This window comes from Eubalaena glacialis, chromosome 11 (assembly GCF_028564815.1).
Source record: "Eubalaena glacialis isolate mEubGla1 chromosome 11, mEubGla1.1.hap2.+ XY, whole genome shotgun sequence".
Taxonomy (NCBI): domain Eukaryota; kingdom Metazoa; phylum Chordata; class Mammalia; order Artiodactyla; family Balaenidae; genus Eubalaena; species Eubalaena glacialis.
This window is the reverse complement of record NC_083726.1, coordinates 18,537,839-18,554,111: the sequence shown is the minus strand read 5'-3', so window position 1 is coordinate 18,554,111 and position 16,273 is coordinate 18,537,839. Positions and strand designations below refer to the sequence as shown.

General features: G+C 43.1%; 1 pseudogene; it reads right to left on the bottom strand.

Moving 5' to 3' along the window:
* Nucleotides 1–16,273, bottom strand: part of LOC133101631 (putative tetratricopeptide repeat protein 41) — a 75,584-nt pseudogene that overhangs the window by 31,575 nt on the left and 27,736 nt on the right.

Sequence of the window (16,273 nt, the reverse complement as noted above, 5' to 3'; positions counted from 1 at the left end):
GGTCATGGACTATACTGGCCACACCTATGGAGCCCTGACCGAGCAAAGCTCTTAAACTGCATAACCTCAGTAGATATTTGCAGAAACCCTAGGAAATAGGGATTATTACTCCTCTATTACAAGCAGGGAAACTGAGGCTCAGTGAGGTTAAATCAATCCCCCAAGCTCACGTGGCTAGCCAGTAGGAGAACAAGGGTGTCCAACCCAGACCGGCCTATCTCCAAAGCTCTGCTCTGCACATTTTCTTAACAAGTGAGCCTCTGATGCATAAACAGAGGCCCCTTCACAAAAGTATCCTTTGGTTTTCCTGCAGCCTGATGCACCTACTGTGAAATACTAGGGGGAGAGTCATGAGACTTACTTTCTTAACAAGCATACTTGCTGCTATAAATCAGGGTTTCCCAGCCTCAGCACTACTGACTTCTGTGTCATCTAATACTTTGACATGGGGGGCGGCAGGGCTGGCCAGTGTCGTGTAGGATGTTTAGAGCCTCTACCCACTAGATGCCGTTAGCAAGCCCCCCACCAAGCTGTGACAACCAAAAGGTCTCCAACATCACCAAATGGTCCTTGACAAACAAAATTGCCTCCCAGTTGAAAACCTCTGCACCAAAACTTTAAAATAACCTAATCTGAAGAAATTACAAAAGTGGTTTGGCACGGAATGTATATAGCACAAATAATAAGCTCTTTCCCCTCAAGAATGTTCAGTACATATTTCAAAGAAGTGGTTCTTGCCCAAAATCGTTTTAGAACTTCTCTTTGGGAAGGGCCTTCAGAGCTTAAAAAAATTATTTTGATAGTGTCCATGATGGTTAATCCCAAAGAACTGTTGCAAAAATATTTTGAGAATAAAATCATAAGATTGATGCCTCTGGAAGGAGTGCTTTGAAGTGGGAAGTCCTCTCTGAACGTCTCAGCTTTGTCATGCTTCCCGTGCAGCCATCTTCTCCCTTCACCCCACCTACTCCACAGGTTACGCTTCATCATAGTTGGAGATGCTGGCAGTGACTGGGAGCTCCATGAGGGCAGAAACTGTGCCTGCCTTGCCTACTGCTATCACCCCAACTCCCAGCACAGAGCTCAAGCTGGGCAAGGCCCTCAGGGAATGTTTGCCGAGTGGAGGACTGAGTGAATGAATGAGTGAGTGACTCAGTGAGTGAACGAGTGAATGGTTGAGTGAATGGCTGAGTGAATAGATGACTGAATGAGTGAGTTAATGAATGAATGAGTGAATGAGTCAGTGAATGGATGAGTGAATGAAGGAGGGAATGACTAAGTGAATGAGGGAATGGATGAATGAATGAATGAGTGGATGAATGAATGAGTGGTCGACTGAGTGAATGGCTGAAATCAGGCACTCAGTGATGACCTAATAAAATAATTGGTGCTTTCCAGAAAGACACATGTCTGTGATGAAAATCTGGACCTCGTGGGGAAAAAAGTATTTGGTGCAGGGGGACATTCCATAATCAAAATAAGATATCAGAGAATCACTGGACTCTACTCTCTGAAAATGCAAGAGTGGTCAAAATAGCTTAAATCAAACTCTTATTATCTCTAACCTAGGCCTCAGTTACTTTTTAACCCACGGATGGTAATAACAAAACAGCTTAAGCTCTCACTGTGAGCCACGCATTGTTTGAAGTGCTTTGAGCTCCTGCTCACTTCACCCTGTTCACAGCCCCATGAGGCAGATCTTAGAACCCTCAACAATGAGAACTCTCAGTCAGAGGTTCAAATTTTTGCCAAAGTCGCACAGCAGGAAGTGCCAAAGCACTTTAAATCTGGGTCAGTCTGTAAACAGCCCCCAGGCTGATGCACTACTCCACACTACCTTCTAAGGACACAAAGTACTGGCAAATTCAAATTGATTCATTGATTCACTTGTCACATTTACTAAGCACCCAGAGGTTGTAATACACCATGGTACATACAAAAATTGGTAAACAAGCATGGCCTCTGCAATAAAGGGACTTGCAGATCTTGAGTCTTATAAATCTCTTTAGATAGAATTCCTTCTAGAAAGATGTATGTTGATGGAGCAGAGACAGAGCTTTATGAACATTTGAAGGCCTTTGTTTTAAAACAAACATAGCTTTGTCTTGGGTTACATTACCCTTGGTCCATAAAATACTACAATCGGTAAAAATTTATAATTTTTTAAAGGACAGTTAAATGTCATCCTAAGAATAGTTACAGTTACATGTCATGAGGGAAAGTTTCATTGTATTCAACAAGCCCAAAAGTTTCTGTTTCAGGAAAAGTAAATCAATAGAGGGACAAGATCATCAATCAACCTTCCCCAACATCTTTATGAAAATTATAACCACCTAGAGGGGTGGGATAGGGAGGGTGGGAGGGAGGCTCAAGAGGGAGGGGCTATGGGGATATATGTATGCATATGGCTGATTCACTTTGCTGTACAACAGAAACTAACACAGCACTGTGAAGCAATTATACTCTAATAAAGATGTAGAAAAAAAGAAAATTATAACCAACTCTTTAACCAGTATTTTATTAGTTTATTTCAACCTACTACTCTCATTCCCATTTTGTTTTACGAACATTCCTTTTTTCCCTCCAAAATGACACCTATTGGTATTCATTCATTCAATCGTGACTCCCATCTATTTACTGGTTGTCGTCACTAATATACAGCTTGGGACACAGATTAAAATCAAAGCTTCCTCACTGATGAACATAAGTAATAATTATTTATTATTCATTATTCATTAGTTCCTCTATTTGTGGACTAAATTATAAACAAACAAAGGTAAATGATATCTGAAAATACCTAACACAAATTGAATAACGTTTGAAGGATTTAAAAAATTATTTCCCAATTTACCTGCACTAACATGTTCTCAGCACTCAAGAATAACTCTTCTGCTTCATTGGTCTTGCCCAGAAGCTTCAGAAATCTCACAATAAAGAACATAATCGGCATTTGTCAGTGGCAGTAACCTCAAAAAGTCTGCATTCCAGCACTAGAATGGAAAGAAAAGTAAATAATCCTAAAGCATATTTGGAAAGGAACAAAGAGTGCTTACCACTTAATCTTGATAGAAGTTAAATATTAAATACATTTTCTATATTCCGCTGTTTCTCTCTCAAAGGATCAGCACTTTGTTTTTATTAAGGTTTACATATATTACCAAGTATCTTAAACTACCACATGAAAAATAAGTCAAGGCCTTTAACTAATCCTCATATGTAAATTTTGAAAACCAGAGAGTCAAAAAAGAGTATTTCTCTAGCTCAACCCATATATTGTTGTCATTTGTATTTGGGAGTGATTTTCAGGCAAGAAATAAAAGGCGTTTAAATTTCTTATACAATTCTGCCCTCTGTTGCAACTGTCTTGAATTACTAGCTTTAGCAGAAAGAACAAAATGTTAAAAGAACAAAATAGGGAGCATACCTCTGTGTGTGTGTGTGTGTGTGTGTGTGTGTGTGTGTGCAGTTATACCTTATCATATACAAATGAAAATATACAGAATTTTTGAACTTGAAGACTCAATTAAATACATGGTACCACAAAGTCATCATTTTCAGAATTTCTCTTTCCAAACATTCCAGTATCTAAACTTCTACATTTGTCCATTTGTTACATTTCAAACTGTTGTGCCTAATGTGTCTGACACAAATATATTCTTATTTCTCATCTGTTCCTTTGGACAAACCAGGCCACCCAGACCTTGGCTACACTCTTGCTTTCTTTCTGCCAACTTTTCCGTGGATCCCCATTCATGCACGGAATAAATGTTCAGTGAACACCAATGTGTCAGGCAGCATTCCAGGCTCTGAACACCAAGCACAGCAGACGAGGGTGCAGCCCTCAGCATCAGGGAGGCCGCCAGGAGCCTCTGAACCATAGTATGGTGCCTCGGATTGGGGAGCAAAAACTAAACAGAGCCAGGGGAGAGAGAGTGCTGAGGGCCAGAGTCCAAGACATTTGTCTGCAGGGGCTGTGTGAGCAAAGGGGCCTGAGGTGGGTAAAAGAACTGAGGGGTGGAGCTAAGTGATGCGGGACCCTAAGAACCAGAAGTGGCTGCTCAGAACAGGCAGAAAAGGGCAATGTGGACACAAAGCTAAGGGACAGGATCCTGTCTAGAAGTGGGACTTTCACACATTCCAAGAGGTTTACTAAGTCCAGATTCCTGTCAAGAGCTCAGGTTGGGATGGATGGTGTTCATCACTAAGGGGCCATTCAGCACCCACACCAAGCCTGGTGTTGCTCCAGGCACTGGGGATACAGCAGTGAACACGAGAGGTAGAGCCCTGCTCTCATGGAGCTTATATTCCAGCAGCTGGGAGGGTCGGAGGCAGGGGAGAGGGGAGCAGAGATAGACAATTAAAAAAGGAAACAAGACAAAGCCTGGTAGCAGTAAAAGCTATGAAAAGAATTAAAACATGTTAACATAACAGAGAATGACTAAGTACAACGTTAGATTGGGAGGTCACCCTGAGAGGGTGACACTGCAGCGAGATCTAAATAACCAGAAAGAACCAGTACTACAATGAGTGGGAAGAACATTCCTGGCAGAGGGAACAGTTGGTGCCAAGGCCCAAAGGCAGAATGTACTTGAAGGACAGAAAGAAAGCCAGGGTCTTACAAAATGATGCTACCCAGGCATGCAAGGGCCAGATTGTATAAGGCATTGTAGGCTAAACTGAGGAGTTTAGATTTTAGTATAAGTGCAACAGCAGACCAGTGGAGTTGTCTTAATCTGCAAAGTGACATGATCTGGTTTACATTCTTAAAAACTCATCTTGGCTACTATGCAGACAATGGACTTTGTAGGAACAAAAATGAAAGTAGGAAGACCAGTTCAGAGGCTGTTACAACAGGCCAAGGGAGAGGGGATGGTGGCTAGGGCTCACTAGAGTGATGCTAGTGAAAAGCCGAGGTTAGTATGACACCTCTAACCTCTCCTCTTCAACATCATCCTGGGAGTCCTAGCTAGTGCAATAAGACAGGAAAAGGAAATAAAAGATATAGATATAGATATGTATATATCTATATATATTAGGGAAGGAAGAAATAAAACACTCTTTCTTCACAAACAACATGATAGTCTATGTAGAAAATCCAAAAAAATAAACAAAAAACCTCCTGGAAATAATAAGCATTTATAGCAAGGTTACAGGATACAAGATTTATATTCAAAAGCCAATTGTGGGACTTCCCTCGTGGTCCAGTGGTAAAGAATCCGCCTTCCAATGCAGGGGACATGGGTTCAATCCCTGGTCGGGGAACTAAGATCCCACATGCCGCGGGGCAACTAAGCCTGTGCGCCACAACTACTGAGCCCACACGCCTCAACTAGAGAGCCCGCGTGCCACAGCTACAGAGCCCACATGCTCTGGAGCCTGGGCGCTGCAACTAGAGAGAACCCATGCACTGCAAGGAAAGATCCCATATGCTGCAACTAAGATCCAACGCAGCCAAAAAAAAAAAAAAAAAGGTCAATTGCTCTCTTATGTACCAGCAATGAACAATTGGAATTAGAGATTTAAAACATATTACTATTTATAATAGAACACCAAAAATGCAGTACTTAGGTATAAATCTAACAAAATATGTATATGATCTATATGCATAACACTACCAAAGTCTGATGAAAGATATCAAAGAAGATCTAAACAAACAGATATACCATGTTGATGGATTGGAATGCTCAGCACTGTTAAGATGTTTGACCTATAGATTCAATGCAATCCTAATAAAAATCTTCTATAGATGTCCAACCAACCTTTGACAAAGCAGCAAAGAAAATTCAATGGAGATAGTCTAATTAACAAATGGTGCTGTAATAATTGGACATCCATGTGTAAAAAAAATTAATCTAGACACAGACATTACACTTTCACCAAAAAATTACTCAAAATTGATAATAGACCTAAATATAAAATGAAATACTATAAAACTTTTAGAAGGAAATGCAGAAGAAAAGCTATGTGACCTTGGATTTGGTGATGAGTTATTAAATACAATACCAAAAGCACAATTCATGAAAAAATATTAAGTTAGACTTTATTAAAATTTAAAATTTCTGCTCTGTGAAAGTCACTATTAAGAGAATGAAAAGACAAGCCACAGATTGGGAGAAAATATTTGTAAAATATATATCTGATAAAGGATTTCTATCCAAAATACACAAAGAACTCTTAAAACTCAACAATAAGATATGTAAAGATGCTCAACATTATTTGCCATTAGGGAATTGCAAATTAAAACAACAATAAGATATCACCACACACCTATTAGAATGGCTAAAATCAAAGAAGTTGACAATACCAAATACTAGCGAGGATACAGAACAACAGAAACTCTCATTCATTGCTTGTGGGAATGCAAAATGGTACAGTCCCTTCAGAAGACAATTTGGCAGTTTCTTATAAAGCTAAACATAGTCTTACCACACAATCCAGCAATCATGTTCCTAGGTATTTACTCAACTGATTAATAAACTTGGCATGCAAATGTTTATAGCAAACGTTTGTCCTTCAATAGGTGAATAGGTAAACTGTGGTACATTCGTACCCTGGAATATTATTCAGCATTAAAAGAAATGAGGTGTTGGGATTTCCCTGGTGGCGCAGTGGTTGAGAATCCACCTGCCAATACAGGGGACACGGGTTTGATGCCTGGTCCGGGAAGATCCCACATGCCGCAGAGCCACTAAGCCCGTGCTCCACAACTACTGAGCCTGCGCTCTAGAGCCCGCAAGCCACAACTACTGAGCCCATGTGCCACAACTACAGAGCCTGTGCTCTAGAGCCCATGAACCACAGCTACTGAGCCTGCGTGCCACAACTACTGAAGCCCTCATGCCTAGAGCCCGTGCTCCGCAACAAGAGAAGCCACCTCAATGAGACACCCGCGCACCACAACGAAGAGTAGTCCCCGCTCGCCGCAACTAGAGAAAGCCCGCGCGCAGCAACAAAGACCCAACACAGCCATAAGTAAATAAATAAATAAATAAAAATATTTCTACTACTAAAAAAAAAAAAAAGAAAGAAAGAAAGAAATGAGGTGTCAAGCCATGAAAAGACATGGAGGAATCTTAAATGCATATTCTAATCACAACTGTGTATAACGTTCCTGACAGCTTAGAGAAGGGCAGTGATGGTGGAGGTGGACACGTTTGAGAAACATTTAGGAAGTAAAAAATGCCAGGACTCAGGGATGAAACGTATTTGGGAAGGGGATAAAGGAGAGAAAAGTGTCAAGGATTACTCCAAGGTGGTAAATTTAGAGACAGTCCCTGGAACAGACCCTGTTTTGGAGGGATGTTCATGAGTTCAGTTTTACATGTGTTGGGTTTGAGGAGCTTTGAAGACATCACCCAAGTGGAGAGTTAAGTAGGTCGTTGGGTATGTGAATCTGGGGCTCAGATGATAAGCATGGCTGGGGAAGTAAATGTGTGAGTCACATACACATGAACAATCACTAAAGCCATAGACACAGGTAATATTCTTACATTGGAATTAATGAATGAGAGAAGAGCCTTAAGGAATTCTAACACTTAGAAGCCAGGTAGAAGAGGAGGAACTAAAAAAGAGACAGAAAAGCCACAGCCAGAGAGATGGAAGATGAACCATGGGAGTATATACCAGTAAAACGGAGACCAGAATGTTTACAAGAGGAGGGCCAGGTCAAAAAATCCATTGACGCTAAGAAGTAAAGTCAGACAAGGACTGAAAATGTTCTTTGGATGACCTGTTTGTGATCTTACCTATTTTCATTGCAGTGTTCATCATTTTCTTACTGATTTTAAGAGCATTTTTACATATTAGAAATATTGCTATTAATCCTTTGCCTGTTGTGTGTGTTACAAATATTTTTCCTAGTTATCACTTGCCTTGTAGTTGTGTTTCTGATTTTCTCAGAGTTGATTTGTGTTGTTTTGTTTTACAGATGGGAACTTCATGTGTTTATTTAGACAGATTTATCAATTATCTTCTCTTTCATGATTTATTCTTTTGCTTTCTTGCTTAGACTCATCCATATTTTCTTATAGTTTTCTTTATATAGAATTTCACTTTCTTATATTTAACTCTAATCCTCCTGGAACTTATTTTGGTGCAATGTTTCAGGTAACTTAACTATTTTTACCAAATAGCGTATCATTATCACAGCACTATTTATTCCATAATCCATCTAATTTGAAAAGCTTCTATCATTTACTAATTTCTTATATCTGCACCTGAGTCTGTCTGAGCGTTCTATTCTGTTCAACTGAGCTATTTTTGCTGCCAGTAGCATTTTTAAAATTATTATTATTGCTTCATAATATGTTTAAATAACTTGAAATTCAAATTGCCCTCATTATTTTAAACTCTTACTCTCGTATATTTTTTCTCCAAGAATTTTGGAATCATTTTGAAAATTTAGAAATGTTTTCATCCCATTGGGGTTTCAGTTAGAATTGTCTTATGTCTATAAACCAATTGGGGAAGAACTGACAGCTTTATAACATTGAGTTGCCCCGTCCTAGAATATGGTGTGTTTCCCTACATACTGAAATCTTATTTTCTGTAATTCTGAAGCTTTTTTATAAGAATAAAGATTGTGCACATTTCTTATTAAATTTATTCTTAGATATTTCATATTTTCTGTGGCCATAGCAAATTGTGCCTTTTATTCTTTTAATTTTTCTGTAGAGCTATTTTGTCCCATTTACCCAAAATATTTAGAGATTCTGAAGGCATCAAGGGCAAAGATTCATACATTAATCATGAAAAGCTGGCATTTTCCCATGTACTACAATCTTCTGACAAGATCCTGGAATGTAATGCACTTATCCTTTGCCCTAATAGGAAAGCCTGCCCCTTAAAAACAAGATGATTCTCCTCACCCCACCCCATCCACCACCTGGAGGGCAGCCAGCCAGCCATCTGTCAAGATGGAGCCAGGCTGGGACTCATCCTTCTGCCACATCTTCTTCTCACCTTTGACACTGTCCAAAAATGCAACTGCAGCCAGAAATGGGTTTTCTTCACTTTGATGTGACCCAGGGCTCCAGCCAAAATCAAAAGTATCATGTCGAAGAGAACCTATAAAAACGGACCTGACCATAAAAGTTGTCTTCTTGACTCAAAGACCTCTCTACTGGCCTATCAATCAGAGGTGCAGCTTCCCCAGCCGGCGCTGCTGGGTAGGGTTGGGGTGGGGGGTGGTCAGGAAGCATCAAGGGAGAAGGGAGTCCCAAACTGAGAACTGCACATCGTTCCATCAAGCCAAGAAATTAGGCTTCTTGTTCTTGTTGCAGCCACCAGAGGGAGCCAAACCACACAGTCGGGAGGGAGAACTGAGAACAGGGCATACAGAGCAACAGCCTGGTGGACCAGGAGAGATGTCAGACTGTCTTCCACCCGCAGTCAAACTAATGCCACTGGGCACTCTTAGAAAACTCTCACTTTTAAAGGAACCTACCAGAAGCAGGTAGGGGTCAAAAGTATAAGTAGCTTATTTACCTTTCAGAACAGAATGCAGATAAGGAAGAGGGAGCCTCAAGAAGAGAATTCTTAATCATCTCCCGCATGGGGAGGGAGGCTAGGCACGGTGGTTGGAAGGATGCTCTGAGGTCCCCATGAATCGGGGCTTTCTTGCTACTTAAGGGAAGTGTGCCTACGTGGAAAGCTCCTCTCCACCCAGCAGCAGGGTCTGGCCCTTCCTTCCTCAGGTCACTTCTCCCCGCTGGTGGATCTGGGGAAAGGAATTTCTGTCCTACATCCACTCCCCAGCTGGGCCAGTCCTGCTTCTCAGGCGTGGCTGGCTCTACCTGTGCTCTTGGCCCTAAACTCCTGCTCCCACCAGGGCACCTTGCCCCACCTGGGCTTGTGCTTCCAGAAGGTGGTGGCTTCCCGGGGCCCTCTGCTGTCCCCTCTGACCCCCACTGCCCTGAATGTGGAACACGATGGCTTCTCCCTCCTGCCCCCAAACAGTTTGTAACAGACTTGCTAAAAATGTAGGGGCATCAGAGCAGAGTTTCAACATGGCACAGAGAAGAAAATCATTTAAAATGGAATATTAGACACTCAACGAAATGCATTTAATTGATATCCATCCTCACTTTGGGAATTTCTAACTCCCTAGTCTCCTGGTTTTCCTCCTATCTCTGTAACCCCTCTTTCTCTTCTCCTTGCTGCGTCCTTCTCTGCTCACCCCTCGGAGTTTTGCCCTAGGCCCACCTCCCTTCTTCCTGTCCCTGGATGCCCTCATCCCCTCTTCTGGCTTCAATGCCCACAATATGCATGTATCCCTGGCCCGGCTGTCTTTCCCTGAGCCCAGAGAATATCTCTTCCCAACATTCTTCCATCACTCCATACTCAACACAGCTTCTGTCCCCTAAAGCTGCTCCTTTGGGAGTGTTTCCTGTTTCGGCTGATGGACAGTCGTTCCAGTCAGAACCATGGGAGTCATCTTTGACTCCTCCATCTCCTGTACCCACCTCATGATTAAGTCCTGTGGATTCTACTTCCCAACCTTCCCCTGCGTCTCCATTGCCTCCCCCTTGTCGGAGCCAACATCGCCTCTCACCTGGGTCATTACCGCTATCAGATGCCTGGCAAGCCATGCTTGTCCCTTTTTTATTTCATTCTTCACACCGCACCCAGAGCAAACTTTCAAAACCAAACCTGGCACCATCTTGCTTAAATCCCCGATGGCTTCCCACTGCTCTTCAGATCAGAGCCAGATCCTTAGCTTGACCCTCCATACTTGGGTGCCTGCCTGCCTGCCTCTGCAGCCCCGGGACTCCCTTCATGCCCACCTCTCATGTGCCCATACTGGACTTGTTCAGCCCTTCACGCTCCCCACTCTTCCTCCCGACTCTGGGTGGCTGTTCCCTCTGCCCTTTGTCCAACTAGCTCTCACTCATCCTCCAAGTCTCAGATGAAATGTCACTGCTTTGGGGTGACGTCCACTGTCCCTGAGGCCAGGTCATACCTCCCCGCTCTAGGCTCTCTGCCACCACTGTGTACCACTCCCCTCAGGCCAAATTGCTCCACAGTGTCTATCTTTTACACGCCAGCGAAAGCTCCATTAAGGCAGGAACCACGTGTCGTATCCATCGCTGTATCCCTGGCATCTAGCATCATGCTTGGCATAACCTAGGCACTCAGCAAATACTGTTGAATTAAGTTGGAGGAGTGGCAGCATTTGCCCAGACCTTTCAATAAAGAGGGCAGCTCTCCTGAAATCGCAGACTATAAAACAGGGTTTCTCGAAAACCTCTTTGAAAGAACATTCCAGCTGCACCCAGGAGGGCAGATTGACTCCAGGTTGTGTGCAGCTGCATAACCATGGCAGAAAAACAAATGTTTGAGGAGGCCCAGGCAGCCAATCAGACCTCCTGTGGTTATTATACGGGATTCCTGCTATAATTAAACCTTGTTCTGATGAATCTAATGCATCTTCTATTGCTTAGCTGATGATACTTGGCCTTGTGATTTGTACTTTTAGCAACCCCAAAAGGAAAAAAAAAGGAACCTACATAGTCCTGGAGGGACTTCAAGGATCCCCCCCATCCCCCAGCCCTGCACACACACATGGCCATGGGCTGACTCTGCCAACCCGGTGGGAGGTAAGACCCAAAGGTGGACACAACTACCACACGCAGTGACGTAATGACAGCTTCGCTTCATGAAGATTGACCAGAGAGGGGAAATGAGGGTCAGGTAGAGATGACAGAATGGACATGAAAGGCTCTACAGAAGGAAGCTTTACGAAGATTGACCAGAGAGGAGAACTGAGGGCCAGGAAGAGATGACAGAATGGACATGAGCGGCTCTATGGAAGTAAGCTTTATGAAGATTGACCAGAGAGGGGAAATGAGGACCAGGTAGAGATGAGAGAATGGACATGAGAGGCTCTACGGAAGGAAGCTTTATGAAGATTGACCAGGGAGGGGAAATGAGGACCAGGTAGAGATGAGAGAATGGACATGAGAGGCTCTATGGAAGTAAAATCTAAGGACTTGGCCTTGATTGAACATGAAGGGTGAGGAAGATGGAAGGTGTCAAAGGCAGTGATGGAGGCCAGGACTCCCTGCTGAGCAGGCCCTGGGGGCCAGGGTAACACAAGAGACTAACCAGCAGCATCTCAGGTGATTGTACAGACAACAACATGCGTGCAGAATCACCAGAAGGGCCCTGTGGATGGCTCCAGCCTAGTTCAAAGAGACACATTCTGAACTAGGTCCATTTACATCTTGAAAATCCTCACACATTGAAATGTTAGGCTATTCCCTCTCACTTTCAACCCAGCCCCTGGCCCCTTCCATCACCATGACAACCATGTGATGACAAGCTACTAATAGTATTATTGCTTGATCAACGTGTAGCATTATCAATTAGAAGCATTATCAGGAAGGACTTCTACCCCACCTTGGAGATCTGATCTTCCCCTGGCTAGCATCCAGCTTCCTATGACACACAGAACTTCCCCACCTTGTCTCTCACCTCCTATCTTCTTCCCCCACCCTACATCCCTAAGCACTGACACATTTCCTTATGGACCCTGGCTTTATTCAACACGCTGGTATCCCTATGAGTATCACTTGGGTCCTTCCACATGGAGGATGAGTGGATCAGACAAATTCCAAAATTACATAAATCGTACATGGTCATAAGAATAAAGGTAAAGCCTAGGTGTCTCAGGACAAAAAGGGATGGAGGTATGGTATCACCCAAATCCATTCTCAACTATCTGAGACACCTTGGGCAACTTACCTCACTTCTCTAAGACTCAGTTCCCTTAATTTCAATAAAAATATTAATAGTATTAGAGAGGTCTTATGAGAATTAAAATAATACATATAAAGTGCTTAACTTAGAGCCTGGCATATGACAAATGCTCAAAATCTGTTTATGATCACTAAATGATAAACCCCATATGGGGTGTTTTTAGAGCAGGGATTAGTTTTTGAACTAGTTTTGAACTAGTTTGCCTAGTTCGTTGCTATGTCAGCACTGCCCAGTGAGTGCATGTCCCGGGGAAGGAGCACAGTTACTATTTGTTGAAAGAATGAATGAAGGTTACTACTGTTTAATAAGCAAGGAAATAAAGGATGAAGGTGGGGGGGGGCAAGGGGGGCTACTATGGAGAGCAAAGAGCAGAAAATTAACCAAAGTGTTGTCTAAACCCAAGCCAACAGGCAGAAGGTCAAAGAAGAACTGTCCCAATGTGGGTTGAGGCCATCCTTGACAGTAATTGCATGTTCCCAGCACTGAGTGACAGAGGGAGTTAGTGGCACCCTCAGTAGAGGGAATATAGAATGAAGAACAAGCTTGGGACGGGTGGGTCTGAAATCATTTAGGTTTTGCATCTATTTAATTTGAAGTGGTTACTCAGGAAAGACGTTGATCAAGCAATAATACTATTAGTAGCTCTTGAGAAGTGGGGCATGGGCCCTGATACTCTGAAAGGAGGTCAAGGCTGCAAACACGGATCAAGAAGGAAGATGTCAGGGGTGTGGTTGAAGCCATGAGAAAGGAGAGAGAAAGAACACTACTGACGCTTGAGAAGCAGCCACTGCAAGACGGCAAAGAGGAGCCGCTTCAAATTTAATGCTAACACGGCCTGCCTTCAGAAATTGTTGGTTTAAGTGGTGGGAAGGAGGACTCCGAGGTCTGGAACAGACACAGTAACACAGTAACAGACACAGACACAGTGTGTGTTACTGTGTGGAACAGTAACCCTGGGCCACTCTATATCCCAGCAGAATGGACTACTGAGACATCGCCACTCACTGTACCTGAGAGTGTACATCTCTTCCTCTTTTTCTGGTACTGATGTGCTTTGATCTTGGCCACTGTGAGCAAACAGGCCTCGGTAGCATCATATCCAGCTTCTGACAATACACTCCAGTAGTGGATGAGGTGCAGCCTTGTCCAGAAGCTCGGGCTTTGGGTCTTTGATATAAAGTCTGTGATACTTGTAACACAATGTATTAATGGAAGTCGCTGTAGTATTTCATGCCTTGAAGGCAGCTATTCTATTTACCACATCCCATTAGCCTCTTCATAAACTTCTGCACTATTATGACTTTAGTAGGTCACCAGATAAATGCGAGCCTGTCACTCTTCAGCGGTCGAAGCCAATGCCCCTCCTCTGGCCAGGAGGCCCCTCCTCGGGTCAGGGTCCCTGAATCTGCCAGGCCGAGCCAGCCCCTCCCTCTTCCGAGCTTACCCAGGTCTGTGCCGTTGCTCCAGTGAAGCATTTACCACCATGGACAGCAATTCTCTGGCTCCACACCTTCCCTACTAGATGGAAAGCACCTAAGGCTTGGGGCCGTAGCTCCTTCACTCCTGCATCCCCAGGGCCTGGAACAGCGTGGGAGACAGAGAGGGTCCATGAGAGATGTTTGCTGAATGAATGCACAGGAGGACAAGAAAGAAGGGGAAGGGAGGGAAGGGAGAGGGGTGGAGGGGAAGAAAAGGAAAGGAAGGGAAGGTGCTCGGAGGGTCTAGCAGGAGAACATGGCCACTCCTGTATCCTCGCTCAACTAGTCCTCCTCTCCCCCGAATGCCTCTTATCTTTGAGAGGAATCCAGTGGGAGTCAGGAAAGGAAAAGAACGCTCTGCAGAGCCAGATGATCAAATGGAGTAGGCCCAGGGATCCATCGGCCATAGAAGTTGATGTCAAGTGATGGTCCAGTCCGAATGAATGAACCGGTGTCGAATGAATATATGAATGGATGTGTCTTGCTCAAGGGAACCGTGGATACCTCAATGCAGCGCTTAGCAAAAGGAAAAGCGAAATCTGCCGAACACGATATAAAAACAAGACTTACCTAGGACTTGAGAGAAAGCTGCACAAATCCTCCCAGCAGCTGCTCATCTTCATGTGCCAAGGCAGCTCTTGATACACTCTCCAGAAAGCCGTTTGCCTTTGGAAGTATTTGACCAAGATTCGGTGGAAATGTGCTTTCTTGTGATTCGTTGAAAGGCATATGGACCGCTCTCTCTGGCGGGAGTGATTATACCTATTTAAAAATCAGTTACAGTTACTTTGCTATACAGCAGAAATTAACACAACATTGTAAATCAACTACACTCCAATAAAAAATTTTTTTAATTAAAAAAAATTTTTTAATAAAATAAAAATCAGTTACAGTAGAACACATCTGACTTTTTAGCCTATGAAGACACTATAGCAAACAGATAACAGCTCAGTGGCCATAATTAGAGACAACAAAAGTCAAGGTAGCTGGAAAAAAAACTGAAATATTAAAAATGTATCCTCTTATAAGGCAGTCAGAATTCATCAAAGAATTAGTTACAGCTATGATCACTGACCTAGATTCTGAGAAACTTTGTGAGCATGTTGACTTTTCACGTTGTCTGCCCCCTCCCCCAAGGAAATACTTGTAACCTACCTTTCAGTTTTAAATATACACCATGGTTACTGCTTAAATAAGCACTTTGAAATATTTGAGGGCATGCATTTTGGAGAAGTTAATCTGCTGCCTGCATCTCATATAGGGCAAGGGGTAGCCGAGCAAATTGAAAGCAAATTGGATGTTGGAGCCAAGATTACTATACTGCGTTTCCAAAGAGAAATGGTTCCAGTAGATCATAATACCCAGAAACAAGCTTCTCTAAAACAAAAGGGTTTTGTTTAATTCAGTCTTGGTGACATATATTCTTGAAAACTGAAATAGAAGTATTTTTAATTTCCCGCTTGACACTTTTTCTTGCAAGACAAATAGGATGCACAGCTGGATGACACGCCAAGCCCAGTTCTTCAGAAGAAATATAACAAAAAGGGAGCCCGTTGTTCAAATTACCATTCTGCATTTCCGCTGAAATGAATTTTAGGTCATCTACCCACTTGGAGAGGCGCCGTGCTAGCTGGTCTAAAATGTGCAGATTTGCCCAGATGGCATGTGTGGTGCTTAAAAGACAACTCCCCTCCCCCAATGGGTGTGGCAAAGACATTTTGTGGGTAGTAAATTGGTAAAGTGGGTGGGGAATGAGAGAAAAAGAGAACTGGGACAAACATTACCCTGACTCCAAGATTTGGAGTGTTAAACACAATGCTTAAAGTATACAAAAACATTTTCATATCAAACACTGCATTTAATGTTATCTTTTTACGACGTAACCTCTTGAGGAGGATATGGAAACCCCTGTGCTGGTTCATTTTACATGTTCACTGACTGGGCTAAGGGGGCCGCAGAGAGCTGGCAAAACTTCACCTCTGGGTGTGTCTGTGACAGTGTTTCTGGAAGAGATAAGCATTTAAATTGGTAGACTG